The 20,983-nt window shown below is 47.8% G+C and overlaps 1 long non-coding RNA gene across 1 annotated transcript; it reads left to right on the plus strand.

Moving 5' to 3' along the window:
- The first annotated feature begins 438 nt into the window (after positions 1-438).
- On the plus strand, positions 439-19,056 carry LOC140396816 (uncharacterized). Its single transcript, XR_011936639.1, has 2 exons — positions 439-719; positions 13,601-19,056. It is a non-coding gene; the product is annotated as an uncharacterized lncRNA (long non-coding RNA).
- Positions 19,057-20,983: the final 1,927 nt, after the last annotated feature.

Here is a 20,983-nt window from a genome sequence, read left to right on the forward strand (position 1 = left end):
ACGCAGACACGGGGAGAATGTGCAAACTCCACACGGACAGTGACCCAGGGCCGGGATCGAACCCGGGTCCTCGGCGCCGCGAGGCAGCAGTGCTAGCCGCTGCGCCACCGCGCTGCCCCAGGTGAAATAACCAAAAGAAGTAGCTTTCAGGGAGTGTTTTACAGGAGGAGGGAGATGCAGGGAGAGGTTTAAGGAGAGTATTCCAGAGCGTGGGTGCGATTTAGCTGAAGCTACGGAAGGTGATTAAAATGGAGGATGCTCAGGGGGCCAGGGTTTGAGCAGCACAGATTTGGCACCGCAGGAGATTACAGAAATGGGGAAGAGCGAAGCCATGGAGGAATTTCCTTCTGGAGAAAATTTGCAAATGTTGTCAGTGCAGTGAAGTGGGAAGCAGTGCCAGCACAGGGGTGATGGGGAGTGTTGTGACAAGGCAGTATCCTTCATCTGGTGCATCTTTAATTCAGTGAGCTGGGTGTGGGGCACCCCCCAGCCTGAACCCTGCTCCAATGGAGCCATTCTGCACACGCATCCCGGCACAGTCCTGGACCACCCCCACCCCCATTGGCCACTCTGGCTGCCAATCAAACCGAGGGGGCTGGCCCATGAATCGCTGACAATTCCGGCTGCAGATCCTCTTGAGGGTTTTTGTCTGAGGATCTTCTCGGCAGAAGCTGGCAGCGACCAGAGCAGCACCTTCAAGCGGACAGCGCCAGGAGCAGGTCGGTGTCAGTGGGAGGGAGCTGGGGCAACAGGAGCTCGGTGGAGGGGGCACAGGGCAGCCCTGTGGGGCAGTGTGTGTGGGGGTTTGGCTGTGGGGGGTGAGGTCAGAGCAGAGGGGACATTGTGTCCTCAGGAGAAAGACCCCCATTGTCTGTGCTCTCTCCCAATGTTGAATGTTCCTGCTCTTTCCTCCCTTCGCCTGTCTGCAGCTTTGCAAATAATCTTCTGCACATACGTGGGGAGGAATACAGCATTAGATGCAAATCCGTCCCCCCTTTTTAAGCTCTGAGGTTCGAATCAAGGGTTAATTTCTTCTTCCCCCAAGTGGCTGGCCTGGGGAATTGTCATGGCTGTGACCCGCTCCATCGCTGCCAGCTGTTGGTGCGAGAGGGGGAGTGTGTGGGAGTCACCCAGCTCTGGGTGAGAAATGCCTGATCATTGGGAGAGGGAGACTCGGCTCCAGGCAGGCAGGCTGATCCGGGAGGGGGGGTAGGGAGAGTACCTCTTGAAAGTGTGTGGATAGGGGTGTGGCTGGGGGTAACAGGTCCCTCTGGCATGGGGTGGGTGAAGTAGACCAATAACCAGACAGATCTTTCTGCAGTGATAGTCCGGGTTGTCGTTCACCCACCTCTCACTTTGTGGTAAATCAAGGTGCACCGTCTATAGTGGAAGTTCAATTCTGTTTGGGGGGCAGGAGTGTATTCCTCACCTGTCTTATCCATCTATTAAAGATATAAATTCCATACCACATGGGGGTGTGGATTTGGAATAAATATCCTTCTCAAAATGGGCGTGGGCAGCACTGTAGCGCAGTGGTTAGCACTGTGGCTTCGCAGCTCCAGGATCCCAGGTTTGATTCCCGGCTTGGGTCACTGTCTGTGCGGAGTCTGCACGTCCTCCCCGTGTCTGCATGGGTTTCCTCCGGGCGCTCCGGTTTCCTCCCACAAGTCCCGAAAGACGTGCTTGTTAGGTGGATTGGACATTCTGAATTCTCCCTCCGTGTCCCCGAACAGGCGCCGGAGTGTGGCGACTAGGGGCTTTTCACAGTAACTTCACTGCAGTGTTAGTGTAAGCCTACTTGTGACAAAAAAGATTATTATTAAAAACAATATCCCATCCAAGAGCCTGAAGGTGGGTCCCAGCTTCAGCAGAACTGTGGGGAGCAGCGTCCCGGTTGTGAAGAGATGTGAGGCTAGACATTTTGAGTAAATCCCCTCACATTCCGACTCCGTGTAGAAGTATGGAGGATGTTCATGGCATTAAAAATGATGGAGAGATGGGTGGCATTGTGGCGCAGTGGGTTAGCACTGCTGCCTCACGGCGCCGAGGTCCCGGGTTCGATACGGCTCTGGGTCACTGTCCGTGTAGAGTTTGCACATTCTCCACGTGTCTGCGTGGGTTTCGCCCCCACAACCCAAAGATGTGCAGGGTAGTTAGATTGGCCACGCTAAATTGCCACCTAATCGGAAAAAAGAATTGGGTACTCTAAATTTTAAAATTTAAAAAAAAAAATGTTGGGGAGGTGGAATACCGAAAGGTGTGTCACAGACACACAAAACATTGGTGACAGACATTGACCCAATTTCAGTCTGAGTGCTCGGGGCAGGTTGGAAACCCGATTGGAGATCTGTAATAAGGAGGGCAGCACTCTTGGAGATGCCACCTTTCGGGTGAGTCTCTGTCTGCCCTCTCCAGTCCAAGTGAAGTATTCAGCTGCATGAAGTAAGTTGTATATGGAGAGCACATTGTGCATCTCACCTTCTCTGCACTCTGCCGTTTCAATGAGATGGGAGAGCGATGAGCACAGCAGAAAACCTGGCCCCTGCTGGTGCTTTTCGTTTTTAAAAAAAACACTTGTTTGTTTGATTTATGAAATTGAAACCTGCTTGAAAATGAAGTGAGGTGGGATCAGTGATGATAAAAAACAAGCCTGCTTATCAATTACAGTGATACCAAATATGCCATGAATAATTGATCAAACTATAAAAATGACTGCTGATGTTGGTGGCATCTCCAAGAGTGATCAGGTCACCGAGCTGGCTGAGCATTAGTTAAAGTACTTGGCACAAGGTAGCCGGTACATAACTGATGATGCATACAGACACTTCGTGTAGCAGCATTCAGTTCCCAGTTTGACTGCCGGCCCCACCCATTTCTGCCTCCACTCCACACCCTGTTGCGAAGCAGGAAAACAAATCAACAAGATGTCAGTTGCTGAAACCTTCTCATTGTTTTCTTGAAGTCGAATGCTTGTGAATGAGCAAAAGGTGCATCCTTTGCAGATGTGCAGGTGAGGCTGTTAACCCTTTCAGTGCAGTCCCCAATGATGCATCTTCCTTCTCGTTCAACAAGGTTATGGTTGTGTCATCTGTTGCTTCCTTGCGAACGAAAAACGTCAACTCTAAGGGAGGCAGTATTGTCCCTTCATGACAGCCGAACCTCAGTCAGTAGCTTGTCTCTGTGATTGGCTTCAGGTCCTCCTTCAGGACCTGAGCACCTGACCGTGGCTGACTCCTGTGCAGCCCAGAGGGAGCTCTGCACCTTCCTGGGGTCGCATCCAGGTGCATTTTCAGCATTCTTATACGGGCTATGGGTTTCGCTGGCTGGGCCGGTTGCCTTTTGAAGAGGTGGTTGTGAGTCACTTTTCTGAACCACTGCAGTCCCTGTGGTGTAGGCACACCCGCCATGCTGTCAGGGAGGACGTTGCAGAACTTTGACCCAGTGACAGTGAAGGAGACTTGATCGTAGTTTCATCCAACTGAGTGTCTCGCCCGGCCATTTCAGAGGGCTGTTTAGAGTTGACCAGGCTGGGAGGATAAGAGGTAGCAGTAACGGGGGATTTATTGCTGGTTTGCGAGTCTGGAGGAGATGGTAGATAAGTACGGGTTCGCGCTTTCAGAGGCGTTCAGATACTTGCAGGTTTAGAATTGTGCTAGGAGGATTTTCCCGGTGTTGTCGTTGGTGGAGAGGGTACAGTTGTTGGAGGGGGTGGAAGAAGAGAGTGCTTCTGGAATTTATGGGAGGATTCTGGCAGAGCACACAGCGACGCTGGAGGGGATTAAGGCCGAGTGGGATGAAGAACAGTGTGAGGTGGGGAGGGGGAACAAGAGGAGTGGAGGAATGGCTGTGGTCTGCGGAGGGTGAATGCCACCTCATTGTATGCAAGGCCCGGGGCTCATACATGTAAAGGTGGTGCATGGGCACATTTAGCAAGGGCTAGGTGTTTGAGTGGATGGAGGATAGGGGTGAGTGGTGTGGGAGAGGGCCAGCCAGTCATGAACTGGGCGTGTCCTAAGCTAGCCAACATTTGGGGTTCCTTCAGCCACATTGGAGCCTGGCCCCCGCGAAGCCGTTTCTGAGCTGCCGGAGGTTGAGACGGGAGCGGGGACAGATGTCTGAGCCTTCGCCTCGCTGATCGCTCGCAGGCGGGTTCTGTTGGAGCGGAGGTCAGCGTCTCGGCGTGACGGTGGGGGGGGGGATTTCGTGGAGATTTTGTAACTTGAGCAAATGAGATACAGATTGAGGTTTTGCACAAGATGGCAACCATTTGTCGTGTCTTTCACGGAACTGGTCACCGTCAGAAGCTAGGATGGTGGGATGGGGGAGATTGTTTTTTGGGGTTATTTATCTGTTTTGTATTTATATATTCAAAAAGTGTTCAATTAAAAGTGTATATTTCTAAAAAGTCCGAGCACATCAATGTGGATCTGGAGTCACATGTAGGCCAGACCAGGTCAGGACAACAGATCTCCTCCTCGAAAGGCATTAGTGAACCAAATGGGTTTTGGGATGGCACGGGAGCACAGTGGTTAGCACTGTTGCTTCACAGCGCCAGGGTCCCAGGTTCGATTCCCGGCTTGGGTCACTGTCTGTGCGGAGTCTGCACGTTCTCCCCCGTGTCTGCGTGGGTTTCCTCCCACAAAGTCCCGAAGACGTGCTTGTTGGGTGAATTGGACATTCTGAATTCTCCCTCAGTGTACCTGAAGAGGTGACTAGGGGACTTTCACAGTAACTTCATTGTGGTGTTAATGTAAGCCTACTTGCGACACTAATAAAGATTATTATATTTACAACAATCAATGACGGTCTCAATAATGTTGACCATGAAACGAATGATTAATTCCAGATTTATTAATTGAATTTAAGTTCCACCTGCTGCCCTGTTGGGATTTGAGCCATGTTCCCAGAGCATCAGTCTGGATCGCTCGTAAAGTGACATTATCTTAATGGGCGGCAATGACATTGAGGTACTGATTCAAGATATGTTAATCTGTCACTCATGCATAAATATAATTCTCACTCTTGTCTGTCTTGTTCCCCCCCCCCTTCTGGGGGAGAACAAAACCACAGCCTACAAATGTCAGTATAAATCCATGAAATGATTAAGGAGAAACATTCGTACCCAGACCTTGGTCTGATTGTGAAACTTGCTATCATGGGGAGAGGTTGAGGAAAACGAGGTCTATGCGTTTCATGGGAAATTAGATTAAAAACCTCAGAAAGGAGGGATTTAAACGTTATGTTGAAAGGGTGAGGTGTTAAGGGGGTGGAAGAAAGCTTGAATGGAGGATCAACGAGGGCAGGGATCAGTGGGTCAAATATCCTATTTTGATGCTGTAATCAATCCCATGTAACATCACAAAACCAATACTGGGAATGAGTGGCACCTTGGTTAAAGAGATAAAGTCGATTTTCAGCACTCGGTAAATGATCCTGATACGAGGCGGAGTAATAAAAGCTGTGGGGAAGCGGATGTTTACAACCTGAATACTCGGCATGCTACTCAATGTTTTTACTTTCTCTGGCTACTTTGCACAGCTATTGTAGAGTATTGCCAAATTTTTATAGCTTTACTTGGCAGCCTTCTGCTTTGTGAGACAATTGTGCTGTGGTCGCCAACTCTGGGTTTAACACTGCCTGCTGTGGCTCAGGAATCCCACACTGGCGTGGCGACATTTGCTGCAGAGGAAGAAAGTGGGCTGAGAAGATACAGATTCATTTGGTACTCTATTCAGTGATCACAGCCACCAGTGTCAGTCTCCACCATCTCGCTTGCAGGTGTCATTGTAGTATTGTCATACTTGCTTGGGATAACTGCACAGTAGCATTGTGGATAGCACAATTGCTTCACAGCTCCAGGGTCCCAGGTTCGATTCCGGCTTGGGTCACTGTCTGTGCGGAGTCTGCACATCCTCCCCGTGTGTGCGTGGGTTTCCTCCGGTTGCTCCGGTTTCCTCCCACAGTCCAAAGATGTGCAGGTTAGGCGGATTGGCCATGCTAAATTGCCCTTAGTGTTGGGTGGGGTTACTGGATTATGGGGATAGGGTGTAGGTGTTGACCTTGGGTCGGGTGCTCTTTCCAAGAGCCGGTGCAGACTCGATGGGCCGAATGGCCTCCTTCTGCACTGTAAATTCTATGATATTTCATTACACTTAAAGGTGCTAAATAAATCAAGTTGTAGATAGATTCACATATGTAGGCTCTACAATCACCAACAATCTGTCACTTCTTGCTGTAAGCAACACACAAGTTGCAAAAGCTGCAGCTGTTATGTCCATGCTGAGTAAAAGAGTGTGGAACAACAACAACCTGACTGGAAACACACAACTGCAATTCTGCCATGCCTACATATTTAGTGCATTCTGCTACAGTAGTGAGAACCGGACAACCGGTACTCAGCAGGGGAAAAGGCAGATCACCGAAAGATCGCCAGCACCCAGAGCAAGGCCACCGATTCCGAGGTCCTGGAACATGTTAATTCCATCAGAATACACCAATGCTAAGCTAATGGTGTCCGCACTGCCTTAGACCTCAGTGTGGTTGTTTTCTTTACTGGTAGACCTTTGCAGTTATGGGTCCATTATGCATCAGAGTAACTGCAGGGTGCACCTCCCCAGCCTTCTCCCCATAACCTTGCACATTCTTCCTTTTTGGATAACAATCTAACTCTTGTTTGAATGCTTCAATTGAAATTGCCTCCACCACATCTTCAGGCAGTGCATTCCAGATCTTAAACACCCACTCAGTGAAAGCGTTTTTCATCCTGTTGCTTTTGCCAATGACCTTAAACCTGACTGGAAACACAAAACTGCTCATTTATGCCAAGCCTGCATATGAATGAAATGAAGGAAAATGAAAATCGCTTATTGTCACAAGTAGGCTTCAAATGAAGTTACTGTGAAAAGCCCCTAGTCGCCACATTCCGGCGCCTGTTCGGGGAGGCTGGTACGGGAATTGAACCGTGCTGCTGGCCTGCCTTGGTCTGCTTTCAAAGCCAGCGATTTAGCCCACTGTGCTATACCAGCCCCTGGTTATGCATATTCAGCGCATTCCTCGACAGTAGTGAGAACCGCCCAGCCTATCCTGAGCAGGGGAAAACGCAGCTCTGTGCCACTTTGTTCTCGATCCTTCCACCCACGGGAACAGTTTTTCCCTATCTGCTCTGTCCAGGCCCCTCGTCGTTTGAATAGCTTTCAGCCTCCTTTCCTTCTAGGAAAACAGTCCCAACCTCTTCAATCTATCTTCATAACTGGATCTGCCCTCACCTCTTTCCTGGACGCAATCCTTAAGCTGAGACTGAACTAGTGACTCGCACACAACGTCCACTGCCCCTATTGATGAAGCCTGACATATTGTGTGCTTTACTAATTGTGCTCTGAACCTGTCTTACCACCTTTCAATGCACACCTGTGTGCACATCTACACCCAGATCCCTCTGCTGCTGCACTCCCTTAAGAGTCATATCCTATAGTTCACATATCCTCCCCGTGTTTTAAGTGAACCACTTGGCGTTGTCATCTGCCATCTGTCTGCCCATTCCACCAACTTTTTAATGTCCTTTTGACGTTCGACACTATCCTCCTGCTGAGTTTCGTATCATCCACCAAATCTGAAGTTGTGCCCTGTACAATACGGTCGAGGTCATTGATGTGTGTCCGGAAAAGCAATGGTCCCAGCACCATCCATGACTTACATACTTACCGGCAGCCTCCAAAACATCCATTAACCACCACTGCTTCCTGTCACAGGAAACGATCTCCTATCCATGAGCTATAACTTTGTTCACAAGTAAATGCAGCGCTGTAACATGCCTTTAGGCAGTCCACGTGTACCACATCAACTGCATTGCCTCATCAGCCCTCTTTGTTATTTCTCCAAAACCTTCAAGTTAGTCTCACGTGAATTTGCCCTAATACATCAGTGCTGATTTACCCTAATCAACTTACATTTGTTCCTGTGACTATTAATTTTGTCCCAAATTCTTATTTCAATAAGCTTCCCCACCACTGAGGTTAACTGAAGGTGACCCATTGTTCAGACACTGTTTTACAGGCCATTCTTTGATTCCAATTTATTCCTGCCTCATTGAAGCTGACATTCCCCCCCAGATAATTGATCTTTTGCTCAATTTTCTTTGTTTATTTTTCCAATTAAGGAGCAATTGAGCGTGGCCAATCCATCTACCCTGCACATCTTTTTTGGGTTGTGGGGGTGAGACCCACGCAGACACGGGGAGAATGTGCAAACTCCACACGGACAGTGACCCGGGGCCGGGATCGAATCCGGGTCCTCGGCGGCGCGAGGCAGCAGTGCTAACCACTGGGCCACCGTGCCACCCTCAATTCTCTTTGTCTTTCTTCATAACCAACCTAACTATTCCGATACAGTGATCACCAAATGTTGTCCCACTGACACTTGATCCATTTGGCCCACCTCGTTGCTGGGGACCAGGAAAGCCTCCTTTTTGGTGCTGTCGAACACACCATGGGAACTCTGTCCCCCTCTTTGCCCTTTATTCTTCCATGGGAACGCAGGAATCATGGTCAAGGCCAGCATCTGTTGCTCGTTCCTAATTGCCCTTCAGCCGAGTGGCTTTCCTGGTTCATTTCAGAGAACAATGAACCATATTGGCGCAGGCCCGGAGTCGTATGTACAGAGCTACTTCCCTGTAGAGAATCAATGAACTCTATAGGATTTTGACAACAATTGATGGGCAGTTTCCTGGCCCCGTCACTGAGACCAAGCTTTAAGTTTGTGATTTTTAAAAAAATCTATTGAATTTTAACTGTGCCACCTGCCATGGTGGGATTTGAAACCCTAGCCCTCGGAGCATTAGCCTGGTTCTCGAGATTACTAATCCAGTGATATTAACAAAAAGCCATTATCTTTCCTTCATACTAATAGCCTGGTCTATATTTGGATAATTAAAGTACCCCATCGTAACGACTCTACAATTCTTGCACCTCTCTGTAATTCCCTTGCAACTTTGTTCCCCCGTCTTTCGCAGAGGTTGGTGGTCTATCGGGTACACGAGCATTGTAACAGCACCTCTAAATGATACAGATTCCCAAATGTTCGCATCTGTTCTGATTTTTAAGTTGTTCCTGTTTGATGAATTTCATGCAAGCATTTTGTTTCCCCCAATTAAGCTCATCGATTATTTAGTGCAATATATTCTATATGTCTGTGTCACATTGCAGAGTTGGATGGTTTACAGTGCATGTTAACACACCTCCAGTGGCACTGCACTAATCAGCTGGAGGAGAAGCTGTTTATAATCATACTGGTCTTATCAACAAAATGGAACAGGGCGTTTGTGTGAGAATCCGAATATCTTTCTGTGGAAGAATTTGAGTTTATGTAGCAACTTTACAATTGGATCAGGACTCCCCCAGAATGCTTTACGATCAATGATTTCATTTTGATGTGCAGACAAGGTTTCATTTTTAGGCAATGTTGGCCTGGAACACCGAGAAGATTTCCCTGCTGTTGTACAAGTTGGTCTTGTGCGCCCAAGAGGGCAGATGGGGCCTTATTTTTTTTTTAAATAAATATTTTATTGAAAATTTTTGGTCAACCGACACAGTACATTGTGCATCCTTTACACAACATTATAACAATACAGATAACAATGACCTATTTTATATAAACAAAAAAAAAAAAAATATTAAATAACAAAAATGAAAACTAGCCCTAATTGGCAACTGCCTTGTCACAAGCTACACCCCCCCCGCCCCCCCCCCATCCCTCCCCCCCCCCAAATCCTGGGCTGCTGCTGCTGCCTTCTTTTTTCCCCCATCTATCTATCCGCAAGATATTCGACGAACGGTTGCCACCGCCTGGTGAACCCTTGAGCCGACCCCCTTAGGACGAACTTAATCCGCTCTAGCTTTATAAACCCCGCCATGTCATTTATCCAGGTCTCCACCCCCGGGGGCTTGGCTTCTTTCCACATTAGCAATATCCTGCGCCGGGCTACTAGGGACGCAAAGGCCAAAACATCGGCCTCTCTCGCCTCCTGCACTCCCGGCTCTTGTGCAACCCCAAATATAGCCAACCCCCAGCTTGGTTCAACCCGGACTCCTACTACTTTCGAAAGCACCTTTGTCACCCCCATCCAAAACCCCTGTAGTGCCGGGCATGACCAAAACATATGGGTATGATTCGCTGGGCTTCTCGAGCACCTCGCACACCTATCCTCCACCCCAAAAAATTTACTGAGCCGTGTTCCAGTCATATGTGCCCTGTGTAATACCTTAAACTGAATCAGGCTTAGCCTGGCACACGAGGACGACGAGTTTACCCTGCTTAGGGCATCTGCCCACAGCCCCTCCTCGATCTCCTCCCCTAGCTCTTCTTCCCATTTCCCTTTTAGTTCATCCACCATAGTCTCCCCTTCGTCCCTCATTTCCCTATATATATCTGACACCTTACCATCCCCCACCCATTTCTTTGAGATCACTCTGTCCTGCACCTCTTGTGTCGGGAGCTGCGGGAATTCCCTCACCTGTTGCCTCGCAAAAGCCCTCAATTGCATGTACCTGAATGCATTCCCTTGGGGCAACCCATATTTCTCGGTCAGCGCTCCCAGACTCGCGAACTTCCCATCCACAAATAGATCTTTCAGTTGCGTTATTCCTGCTCTTTGCCACATTCCATATCCCCCATCCATTCCCCCCGGGGCAAACCTATGGTTGTTTCTTATCGGGGACCCCCCCAATGCTCCGGTCTTTCCCCTATGTCGTCTCCACTGTCCCCAAATCTTCAGTGTAGCTACCACCACCGGGCTTGTGGTATAGTTCCTTGGTGAGAACGGCAATGGGGCTGTCACCATAGCCTGCAGGCTGGTCCCCCTACAGGACGCCCTCTCTAATCTCTTCCACGCCGCTCCCTCCTCCTCTCCCATCCACTTACTCACCATTGAAATATTAGCGGCCCAATAGTACTCACTTAGGCTCGGTAGTGCCAGCCCCCCCTATCCCTACTACGCTGTAAGAATCCCTTCCTCACTCTCGGAGTCTTCCCGGCCCAAACAAAACCCATGATGCTCTTTTCTATCCTTTTAAAAAAAGCCTTCGTGATCACCACCGGGAGGCACTGAAACACAAAGAGGAATCTCGGGAGGACCACCATCTTAACCGCCTGCACCCTCCCTGCCATTGACAGTGCTACCATATCCCATCACTTGAAATCTTCCTCCATCTGTTCCACCAACCGCGTTAAATTTAGCCTGTGCAATGTGCCCCAATTCTTAGCTATCTGGATCCCCAGGTAACGAAAGTCTCTTGTTACCTTCCTCAACGGTAGGTCCTCTATTTCTCTACTCTGCTCCCCTGGATGCACCACAAACAGCTCACTCTTCCCCATGTTCAATTTATACCCTGAAAAATCCCCAAACTCCCCAAGTATCCGCATTATTTCTGGCATCCCCTCCGCCGGATCCGCCACATATAGTAGCAAATCATCCGCATACAAAGATACCCGGTGTTCTTCTCCTCCCCTAAGTACTCCCCTCCATCTCTTGGAACCCCTCAGCGCTATCGCCAGGGGCTCAATCGCCAGTGCAAACAGTAATGGGGACAGAGGACATCCCTGCCTTGTCCCTCTATGGAGCCGAAAATATGCCGATCCCCGTCCATTCGTGACCACACTCGCCACTGGGGCCCTATACAATAGCTGCACCCATCTAACATACCCCTCTCCAAAACCAAATCTCCTCAACACCTCCCACAAATAATCCCATTCCACTCTATCAAATGCTTTCTCGGCATCCATCGCCACTACTATCTCCGTTTCACCCTCTGGTGGGGCCATCATCATTACCCCTAACAGCCTCCGTATATTCGTGTTCAGCTGTCTCCCCTTCACAAACCCAGTTTGGTCCTCGTGAACCACCCCCGGGACACATTCCTCTATTCTCATTGCCATTACCTTGGCCAGGACCTTGGCATCCACATTTAGGAGGGAAATTGGTCTGTAGGACCCGCATTGTAGCGGGTCCTTTTCCTTCTTTAAGAGAAGCGATATCGTTGCTTCAGACATAGTCGGGGGCAGTTGTCCCCTTTCCTTTGCCTCGTTAAAGGTCCTCGTCAGTACCGGGGCGAGCAAGTCCAAATATTTTCTGTAGAATTCAACTGGGAATCCGTCCGGTCCCGGGGCCTTTCCCGGCTGCATGTTCCTAATTCCTTTCACCACTTCTTCTACCTTGATCTGTGCTCCCAGTCCCACCCTTTCCTGCTCTTTCACCTTGGGAATTTCCAGCCGATCCAAAAAGTCCATCATTCTCTCCCTCCCATCCGGGGGTTGAGCTTCATATAATTTTTTATAAAATGTCTTGAACACTTCATTCACTCTCTCCGCTCCCCGCTCCATCTCTCCTTCCTCGTCCCTCACTCCCCCTATTTCCCTCGCTGCTCCCCTTTTCCTCAATTGGTGTGCCAGCAATCTGCTCGCCTTCTCCCCATATTCATACTGTACACCCTGCGCCTTCCTCCATTGTGCCTCTGCAGTGCCTGTAGTCAGCAAGTCAAATTCCACATGCAGCCTTTGCCTTTCCCTGTACAATCCCTCCTCCGGTGCTTCCGCATATTGTCTGTCCACCCTCAAAAGTTCTTGCAGCAACCGCTCCCGTTCCTTACTCTCCTGCTTCCCTTTATGTGCCCTTATTGATATCAGCTCCCCCGATGGGGCCTTATTTAACCATCTGATTTGAACAACAGCAACTCCAGTCAGCCTGGATCATGTACCAAAATCTCCAGAACTTGGAGCCCTCAACTAGCTAACCCGGAGGCAGGAATGTCACCATTGCGCCATGCCTGCCATCCCCGATGCTGGGTGGCCATCAGAGCTCCTTAACCAATCCTGATTGGTCCGGAGAAAGCCAGATTTGCCCATTAAGTTACCATCCTGATAGGCTGGGGTGAAAAATGTCACTTTTTACCCACTGTCAAGATTCAGGACCTGCCCCTCGGAGCCTCGTTTTTCACAACTTGGCCCCGAAATCCCCAATTGAACATCCTAAACTGCAACGGGGAAGTTGGTGGGGGCTTAGATTTAGAAATGAGGCAATTATTTGAAAAATATCCCGCAGCAGAGAGAACCAGCTTTTAAGATTTTTTGGAATCCTCTGACTGAACTGAAGGGCGGGTCTTTATTACAGTGAAAAAGAAATGCAGAAAATACTGGAAGTCCGGCAGGATCTGGGGAGAGAGAAACAGAGTGACCATTTTGAGTCCAGTGTGGCTCTTAAGAGCACCGTGTGTTTTTATTACAGATTTCCAGCATTCTTCTATTTTGGCCTTTATTACAGTAAAACTGGATGTGCGATGCCTGACTGCGACTGGGTTTTAAGATGAAAGAAGCTGAAGTTTTACGCTGCCTTGTGGACGTGAGATGGGGAAGCAGTTCCCAAGCTGGAACAACATTTATAATATATTATTGGGGCAAGACAGCGGCTATATTTGTACAACAATGTCCCTCTGATGTATCTCTTGGTAGAATATAGATACAAAAGGAAATTGATCTCCAAAATGAATTGAAAACGGAACATTTTAATTTAAGTTCAAGCTGATGAGTTTTTTTTAATCTCGTGTTCACCCAGGTGTTCCACCATGAGACAGAACGTGGCTGCCTTGTGGGCAGTGATCATCCTTGTCAGCTGCCTGAGCGATACCGTCCTTGTGGACGGAAAGACGAGTGTCAGACATTTCAGAGGCAAATCTCGGAGCCAGCCGGGCTACAAACCCAAGAAGGGGATGTCCAACAAGGCAAAGATTGGAGCGGGCGTGGCCGCAGGAGCTGTGGGAGGCCTGCTCATAGGCTCAGCTTTGAGTCACGGGATGTCGGGTGGTCGAGTGAGAAATGACCGATATCGGAATGTCAATGGAACATGGGATAATGGCGGTGCGCTCCTTTACCCATTGGGCAGTGTGTGGTTCATGAGCTCGGCCCTCTCTCTCATGCACTGCGTTACAGTTTAGCATACTCTCTTTATGCCCGATTTCAGCTTTTGTCCGCCACTAAGTGCATATTTGAGATTGGAATTTGAATTGTAACTAGTGTATTTCCCAGCAGCCGTATTACTTAAACCCGTCGCTCTGACCCAAACATTCCAAAAGCCTTTGTCTATGATTCCTTGCAATCTCACTGTGCCAGAATCCTGCTCCAATTCTTGACAACACAGAACGTGTAGGGGCTGGTTTAGCACACATTGGCTAAATCGCTGGCTTTTAAAGCAGACCAAGGCAGGCCAGCAGCACGATTCAATTCCCATACCGGCCTCCCCGAACAGGTGCCGGAATGTGGCGACTAGGGGCTTTTCACAGTAACTTCATTTGAAGCCTACTTGTGACAATAAGTGATTTTCATTTAATCTCATTCACGTGGCAAGTCACCTCACCTTGATCTTTGCCACAATTCCGGTAGCTGTGACTTTTGGGTGCGTTCCTTAAGATTCCACTGTTGCTTTCCAGCTGTTGGCATTGTAACGGGACTGGAAATAGACCCGGTGCGCTCCCAGAATTTGACAATGTGGCTCAGCTGGGCCATTCCAAGGCTGCCTTTCCTTCATTGGGTGCTTCCTTCCTGTCCCATCCTTTTCCTTCAAGTTTACAATAAAGGTTCCTTGGGAGAAGGGGCCCCCGACTCTGGGTCTTATTCCACTGTCTTACAATCATAGAATTTACAATGCAGAAGGAGGCCATTCGGCCCATCGAGTCTGCAACAGCCCTTGGAAGGACCACCCCACACCTCCATCCTATCCCCGTAACCCCACCTAACCTTTTTTTTGGTACACTAAAGGCAATTTATCGTGGCCAATCCACCGAACCTGCACCTCTTTGGACTGTGGGAGGAAACCGGAGCACCCGGAGGAAACCCACGCACACACGGGGAGGACGTGCAGACTCCGCACAGACAGTGACCCAAGCCGGGAATCGAACCCGGGACCCTGGAGCTGTGAAGCAACAGTGCTAACCACTGTGCTACTGTGTTGCCCTTTTTTTTTTAAATGAAAACTCATTGGACAAGAAAGCTGAAATAAAGGCAGACATTCTGTGAGGTTTGTCGTGATCATCAACAGCCTCGGGTCTGTTTTTTCCTCTCGTAAGTGTCGCTGATAAGGCTGGCATTTCTCTCTTTGTGACACTGGGGTGGTTTCACCGCCAAGGTCCAGCATTTGGTTTGCATTCCAAGTTCCATTTGTTTCTCGATGGTGGGCGAAGGAGTGAGGGCAGAGGGAGCAGATGACCAATCTGAGCTGGTGTCTTCAGAGGAACAGGACAAATCAGTGTCTTGAAGCCCATTTGCCCGCCATTCGATTAAATAATATCTGGCCTTTTACCTGAACTCCATTTCCTTGACTTTATTCCATAACCCTTTAAAACGATTGTGCAACAAAAATCTGCCACTCACAGTTTGGAAATATTAAATTACATTCCCCCTGCCCCCAGCGATGTTCTGGGGAAACAGTTGCAGATTCCCACTCCCCTGGGAGCTGAGTTATGCTTGCTGACATGCCGCTGAACTTTTGCTTCTAGTTTAAAAGGTAAAGCCTCAATATTTCCAGTGACTTGCCCTCTTATTTAACACAGCGGGGTTTTTAAAATTAAACACGGGCAGTATTTTTATCCATTCAAATCTTGGGATCTTTGATCATGTTGCCAGGAAGTAAAAGCTGGTTGGCCACTATTTCTATCTGCGAGTGTATGTGGAATCGACCCCAATGGGAGTTTTTGTTGTTTGACGTCAGCTGGATACGAGGTAGAAAGTTGTAGTTAGAGTTGCACGTCGAAATGGAGAGAGGGATTTGATGGCATCCTACACCGGCTGGAATGTGTTGTTTGAGGTTCAAAAAACCTGTGACTAACCAGTCCATTGCATTACCTAAACTAGCAACATCAGAAATAGGAGCAGTAATAGCCCTTGTAGCTTGGTCCACCATTCGGGATATCATGACTGATCTGATTGTGACATTAACACCACTTTTCTGCCCCCAACCCCAACTCTTGACTTCTTTGTTGGTCAGAAGTCTAACGCAGCCTTGAATATATCCAATCATCCCACCTCCACCGATGTGTGAGACAGAGAATTCCAAAGATCAACAGCCATTTAGACAGACAAAATTCCTTTCATCTCTGTTTTTAATGGTATTTCGATGCTGCCCACCAGTTCTAGATTTCCCCCATCAGAGAAAATATACTCTGAGCATTTACACTGCCGACCAGAATGATCACCTCTGATGAGGATAATCCCAGTCTGCTCAACCTTTCCTGACACAACTCCACGGTGAGCTGCTTCTTGGAGACTAACATAAGTCTTGTGTATCATTTTTCTGGAGGAGTTGTTGAGATTCTTGGCTGCTTGGGCATTTCGATAGGAGTGAGAGTGACTGCCTCAATCTGAACAACATGAGTGATGCAAACTATTATTCACTAACTGATTTTTGTTCTCTTTCGGAAGTTCCCTCACCACAGTGCCTGAGAACAAGTGGATGCTGTGACCTTCTCTGCTTTGAATGGAGTTGATATGCTGATTCTGCTAGCTAAGGTAGTGGGTGCAACATGTGGTCCTCTGGTGGCAGCTCCTGGGGAATGCCTTTGAAGAACAAGAGTTCACTTTCTCTTGACTCCATTCGTAATGAATCAAGTTGTAACATAGCTGATGATTGTCAGCAAAGCTAGAACCTTTCGGGTTGTAAAGGCGTCCAAGTGGGATGGCCTGCCAGTTGGCACTCGCCACAATACCCTTGTCCCCATTGGGTGAATATTGGATTCAATTGGACGAACAGCCTCTTCTGTTTGAACCAAGCTTTTTTGTTCTAAAACAATTAGACTGGGAGGGCACGGCCATCCTTCTGAGCAGCTAAACTGGCACAGGGTTTATTGCAGTTCCTCAAGTGTATGAGCATTGTTGAATATAAATGCTTTGAATTTACTGTGTGCTTTCATTATGCCTTGACTCGTGGGCCTGGATATCGGCTATGCTTCCTTTTTATCAGTGATTTGGTTTTGGAATGGGATAACTTTGTATTGACCTGTTGTGTTTACTTCTTTATATTAAATGTTCTCCGAAATACAGTATCAATATATTAAGAACAGCAGCCAACATGCACACGCTGCTTGGGATCATTTGATCAGTCGCTGCTGAACTCCTTTAGGGAGGTGGCCGTGGAACTTAGACACCGTTATATTGTATAGAACAGACCTGGCTTCGACAAGCACTAACAACCACCTTGCCCCTCCAGGTATGTTAGCAAATCAGCTAATATCTGACGCAGTCCACACTATGATGCCCATCTCCCTCAGCTGTGTCCAATGTCCATTCGAGATTGTGTACACCTCATTTCAAGCTCCCTCACTGCATGCAGGATGCAGTGCATGTTCCCTTTCGTCATATCCTCCTGTACCAGTGATCTTGAGGAGAAATTGTCAGGGGGAAGGAGCAGGAAGACACCGGTCTCTTCTTCACTTTGACCCTCATTGTAGGCAAATCACTTGGGTGCAAGTATAGATGTACATTAGCCAGCTTTGAAAATCGATCTCCATGTTAGTACTCATTCTGCGATAGGTATAGGAGACTTGGATAGCTACAAGAATTGAGAAGCATTTGTCTGAATATCCAGAGAATGATAAACATCAAAGACCAGTATAACTCATGGAAACGGCTAATGTTACCACTGGGCAGACGTGTGATAGCAGCAGACTCAGAGTTGTTACAGCACAGACGTCTGCACTGTCTCTCCCAGTGAGCAATTCGCTTTGTGTGATTGTTGTAACCCTTCTCCTTTTTCAGAAAATAATCCAATTCCCTCTTCAACGCCTCGATTGAACCTGCCTCCGTCACACGTGGGCAGTGCAGAATAGATCTTAACCACTCTCAATGTGAGAAAGTTAATACTTACGTCACCATTGTTTCTTTTGTCGATTTTCTGAAACGTTTGTGCTCTTGGCCTCTATCCTTCCACCAATGGAAATAGTTTCCCCCCCCCCCCCCCCCCTTGTCCAGACCGCTCATGATGCTGAATATTTTTATCAAATCAAAGAAAATCTGACTCATATCACCCATCACTACTGTGCTCATTGAGCTACACAAATTCCCAGTTCAGCAACATCCCAATTTTAAAATTCTCCTACTTGTTTTCAAACCCCACCAAGCTCTTGCCTCTATTTCCAGTCACACGTGTCTTTGAGATCTTTTCTCACAGATGAATGGAAACCTGTTTGGTCGGTGGCATTATTTCCGGCTTGACGCTGGAGATGAAGGGTTTGGGCAGAAACGGCCATGTCATTCCGCTGACCAAGGAGTTCCTGAAGGTGCAGTGTCGAGGGAGCTTTGTTCTGTGTGCGACACCTGACTGTGTCAGCTTATATGCAAGGGCAAGGGCAATGTAAAACATAAGTCATCGTTAACATTGTAATGCAGAGGATTGACTGGAATTGTTTTAATAATGAATGAAATGAAAATCGCTTATTGTCAAAAGTAGGCTTCAAATGAAGTTACTGTGAAAAGCCCCTAGTCGCCACATTCCGGCGCCTGTTTGGGGAGGCTGTTACGGGAATTGAACCATGCTGCTGGCCTGCCTTGGTCTGCTTTCAAAGCCAGCCATTTAGCCCTGTGCTAAACAGCCCCAGCAACCTTGCTCTTTCTCTTCCTCTGTTGTGAACCAGACCCTGTTGGGGCTGGTTTAGCACAGGGCTAAATCGCTGGCTTTGAAAGCAGACCAAGGCAGGCCAGCAGCACGGTTCAATTCCCGTACCAGCCTCCCCGAACAGGCGCCGGAATGTGGCGACTAGGAGCTTTTCGCAGTAACTTCATTTGAAGCCTACTTGTGACAATAAGCGATTTTCATTTCATTTTATTTTCAAGTGGGAAGTCTTGTACAAATAACGCTGATGTCAGAATATTTCCACATTTCTCCAGAAAGTGACATGTTTGGTGTTGCTACGGAATGAAAATGTCGTGGAGTAGTTTGTATGATTCTTTTGTGGTAAAGCCTTCAAGATGTTACAAATGTGCATGTTAAGCCTGTAAGAATAAAATAAACTGAATGAGAAGGAATCAAGTGCTGACTCTGTGTGTCCAGCCCTGTACAAACAGTAATGTGGCTCTCAGTCAATAAACTTGCCTTCCTGTAGTCAACCCTGTCCCCAGGAAATGCAAAGTCAGGCTTTGGTGAAGGCCTTGGGAAATATTATCACTATCGTTTTGTTGGGAGACGTGGCAGCCATCGGCACAGAGAAAGGGGTCCCTCAAAATGGCAGACGTTAGTTGCAGAGGTGTTGCCCATGATACTGGGAGCAGTCGACACTTTTGGAAAGACTCCACTTGATGGGCAATAATCAGACCGCCCCTATTCAGCGCAAATGGGACCTTGCAGGTGCTGATGCTCCAGATGAACCTCCTCCCACCTGACTTTGTCTCAAGCAGAAACAGCAGCAGTGAAATTAAGCAATGGCCCCATTAAAGTCAAAAAGTAATGTCACTGTTTGGGAGTATTAACTCCACCAATTAACAATACTCTCTGTAAAGAAACAAAAAGTAATTTGGAGGGAATACAAAGACCAACAATGGCCTTTACTTTCTTATGTTAAAAGTGTGATTTGGGCAAAATAACAGGGAGCTTCAGTGGAGCATTCAGAAATGCAGACCCAATATTGGGGTCGAGGTTATGCTCCAGTTATTTGAGGCTATGGTTAGCCCACAGGTGGGGTAGTGTGAGAGACTGGGTTTTACAGCTTTGCGAGGTTACACTGGCCTTGAAGAGAGTGGAGCGTACATTTACCAGAATGAAATCTGGACTCTTAAGGAAGCAGTGTGACAGGGCAACCGGGCAAGAGAAGCCGGCTGTGCATATTAACTGTTATCCTGAGCAGGATGGGAGAAGTAGCATGAAGCAAAGAACTGAAGGACAATGTACTGGCAGTGGACAGAATCGGTGACAGAATGATCAAAGTAAAGTGAGAAGCACCCACGGTGTTTGGGACCAGAAGTGAAAGATTAACTCTGGAAGCAGATGGACCCCATGGAATTCAAACAATAGCAAGCAGTGGTCGGCTAGTGGGGGACATCTGGGGAGAGGAAGAGAAGATACAAGGTTATATATGGTACACAGGATTTGAGAAGTAAATGAAGATCGATCCTGGTGTTTGCCATGTCATAACGAACCCCCACGATGTTAATCGTGGAGAATTCAGTGATGGTCACCCACTGAATGTCAAGGGCAGAGTCTCTTGTTGGACGTAGTCATTGCCTTGCACTTGGGTGGAGTAAATGTTCTTTCTTAATTAAATTAATCTGATCCTTTTGGTTCGGGTTGAGAAGCACAAAAGATATGATGGTGGCACTTTGGTGTATTCTATAGACCTCTATTCAGAGCGAGTGAGAAAGAAAAACAAATCAGCAGCGAAATTAAAGAGATGTGCAAGAGTAAAGGAGAGGGGGAGGATTATTTAACCAATCTTTTCATCTTTAGAAACCGGGGAGTCACCAGAGGGTTAGAGAGTGTCAAATGTGGCACCATTGTTCAAGACAGTCCTGGCAATTACAATGCAGTTAGTTTAACATCAATTGTGGATCAGGTTTTAGAAATGATATTCAGGAAAAAAAGTCGATCTGCATTTGGACAGGTTTGAATTCATTATGCAGAGCCAGCGAGGCTTTGTAAAAGGCAGACCACGCTTAACTGACCTAATTGAATATTTTGATGAACTAACAAGAGAAGTGAATGCAGTGCATGTTGTCTGTATGGATTTTAAGGAAGTGTTTGGCTAAGTGAGCTGGTTAACAAAATGGAGGCTTGTGGAATAAGAGGGCTGGTGTCAGCTCCTGCTCTATGGTTACCTTTCAGACTGCGGGGCAGCAGACAGTGGTGTCAGCTCCTGCTCTATGGTTACCTTTCAGACTGCGGGGCAGCACAGTGGTGTTCCACAAGGGCTGCCGCTCGGAGCAGTGCTTTTTGTTGTTGTTGCTGTTACGTTTAAATGAT

This window comes from Scyliorhinus torazame, chromosome 20, assembly GCF_047496885.1.
Source record: "Scyliorhinus torazame isolate Kashiwa2021f chromosome 20, sScyTor2.1, whole genome shotgun sequence".
NCBI lineage: Eukaryota > Metazoa > Chordata > Chondrichthyes > Carcharhiniformes > Scyliorhinidae > Scyliorhinus > Scyliorhinus torazame.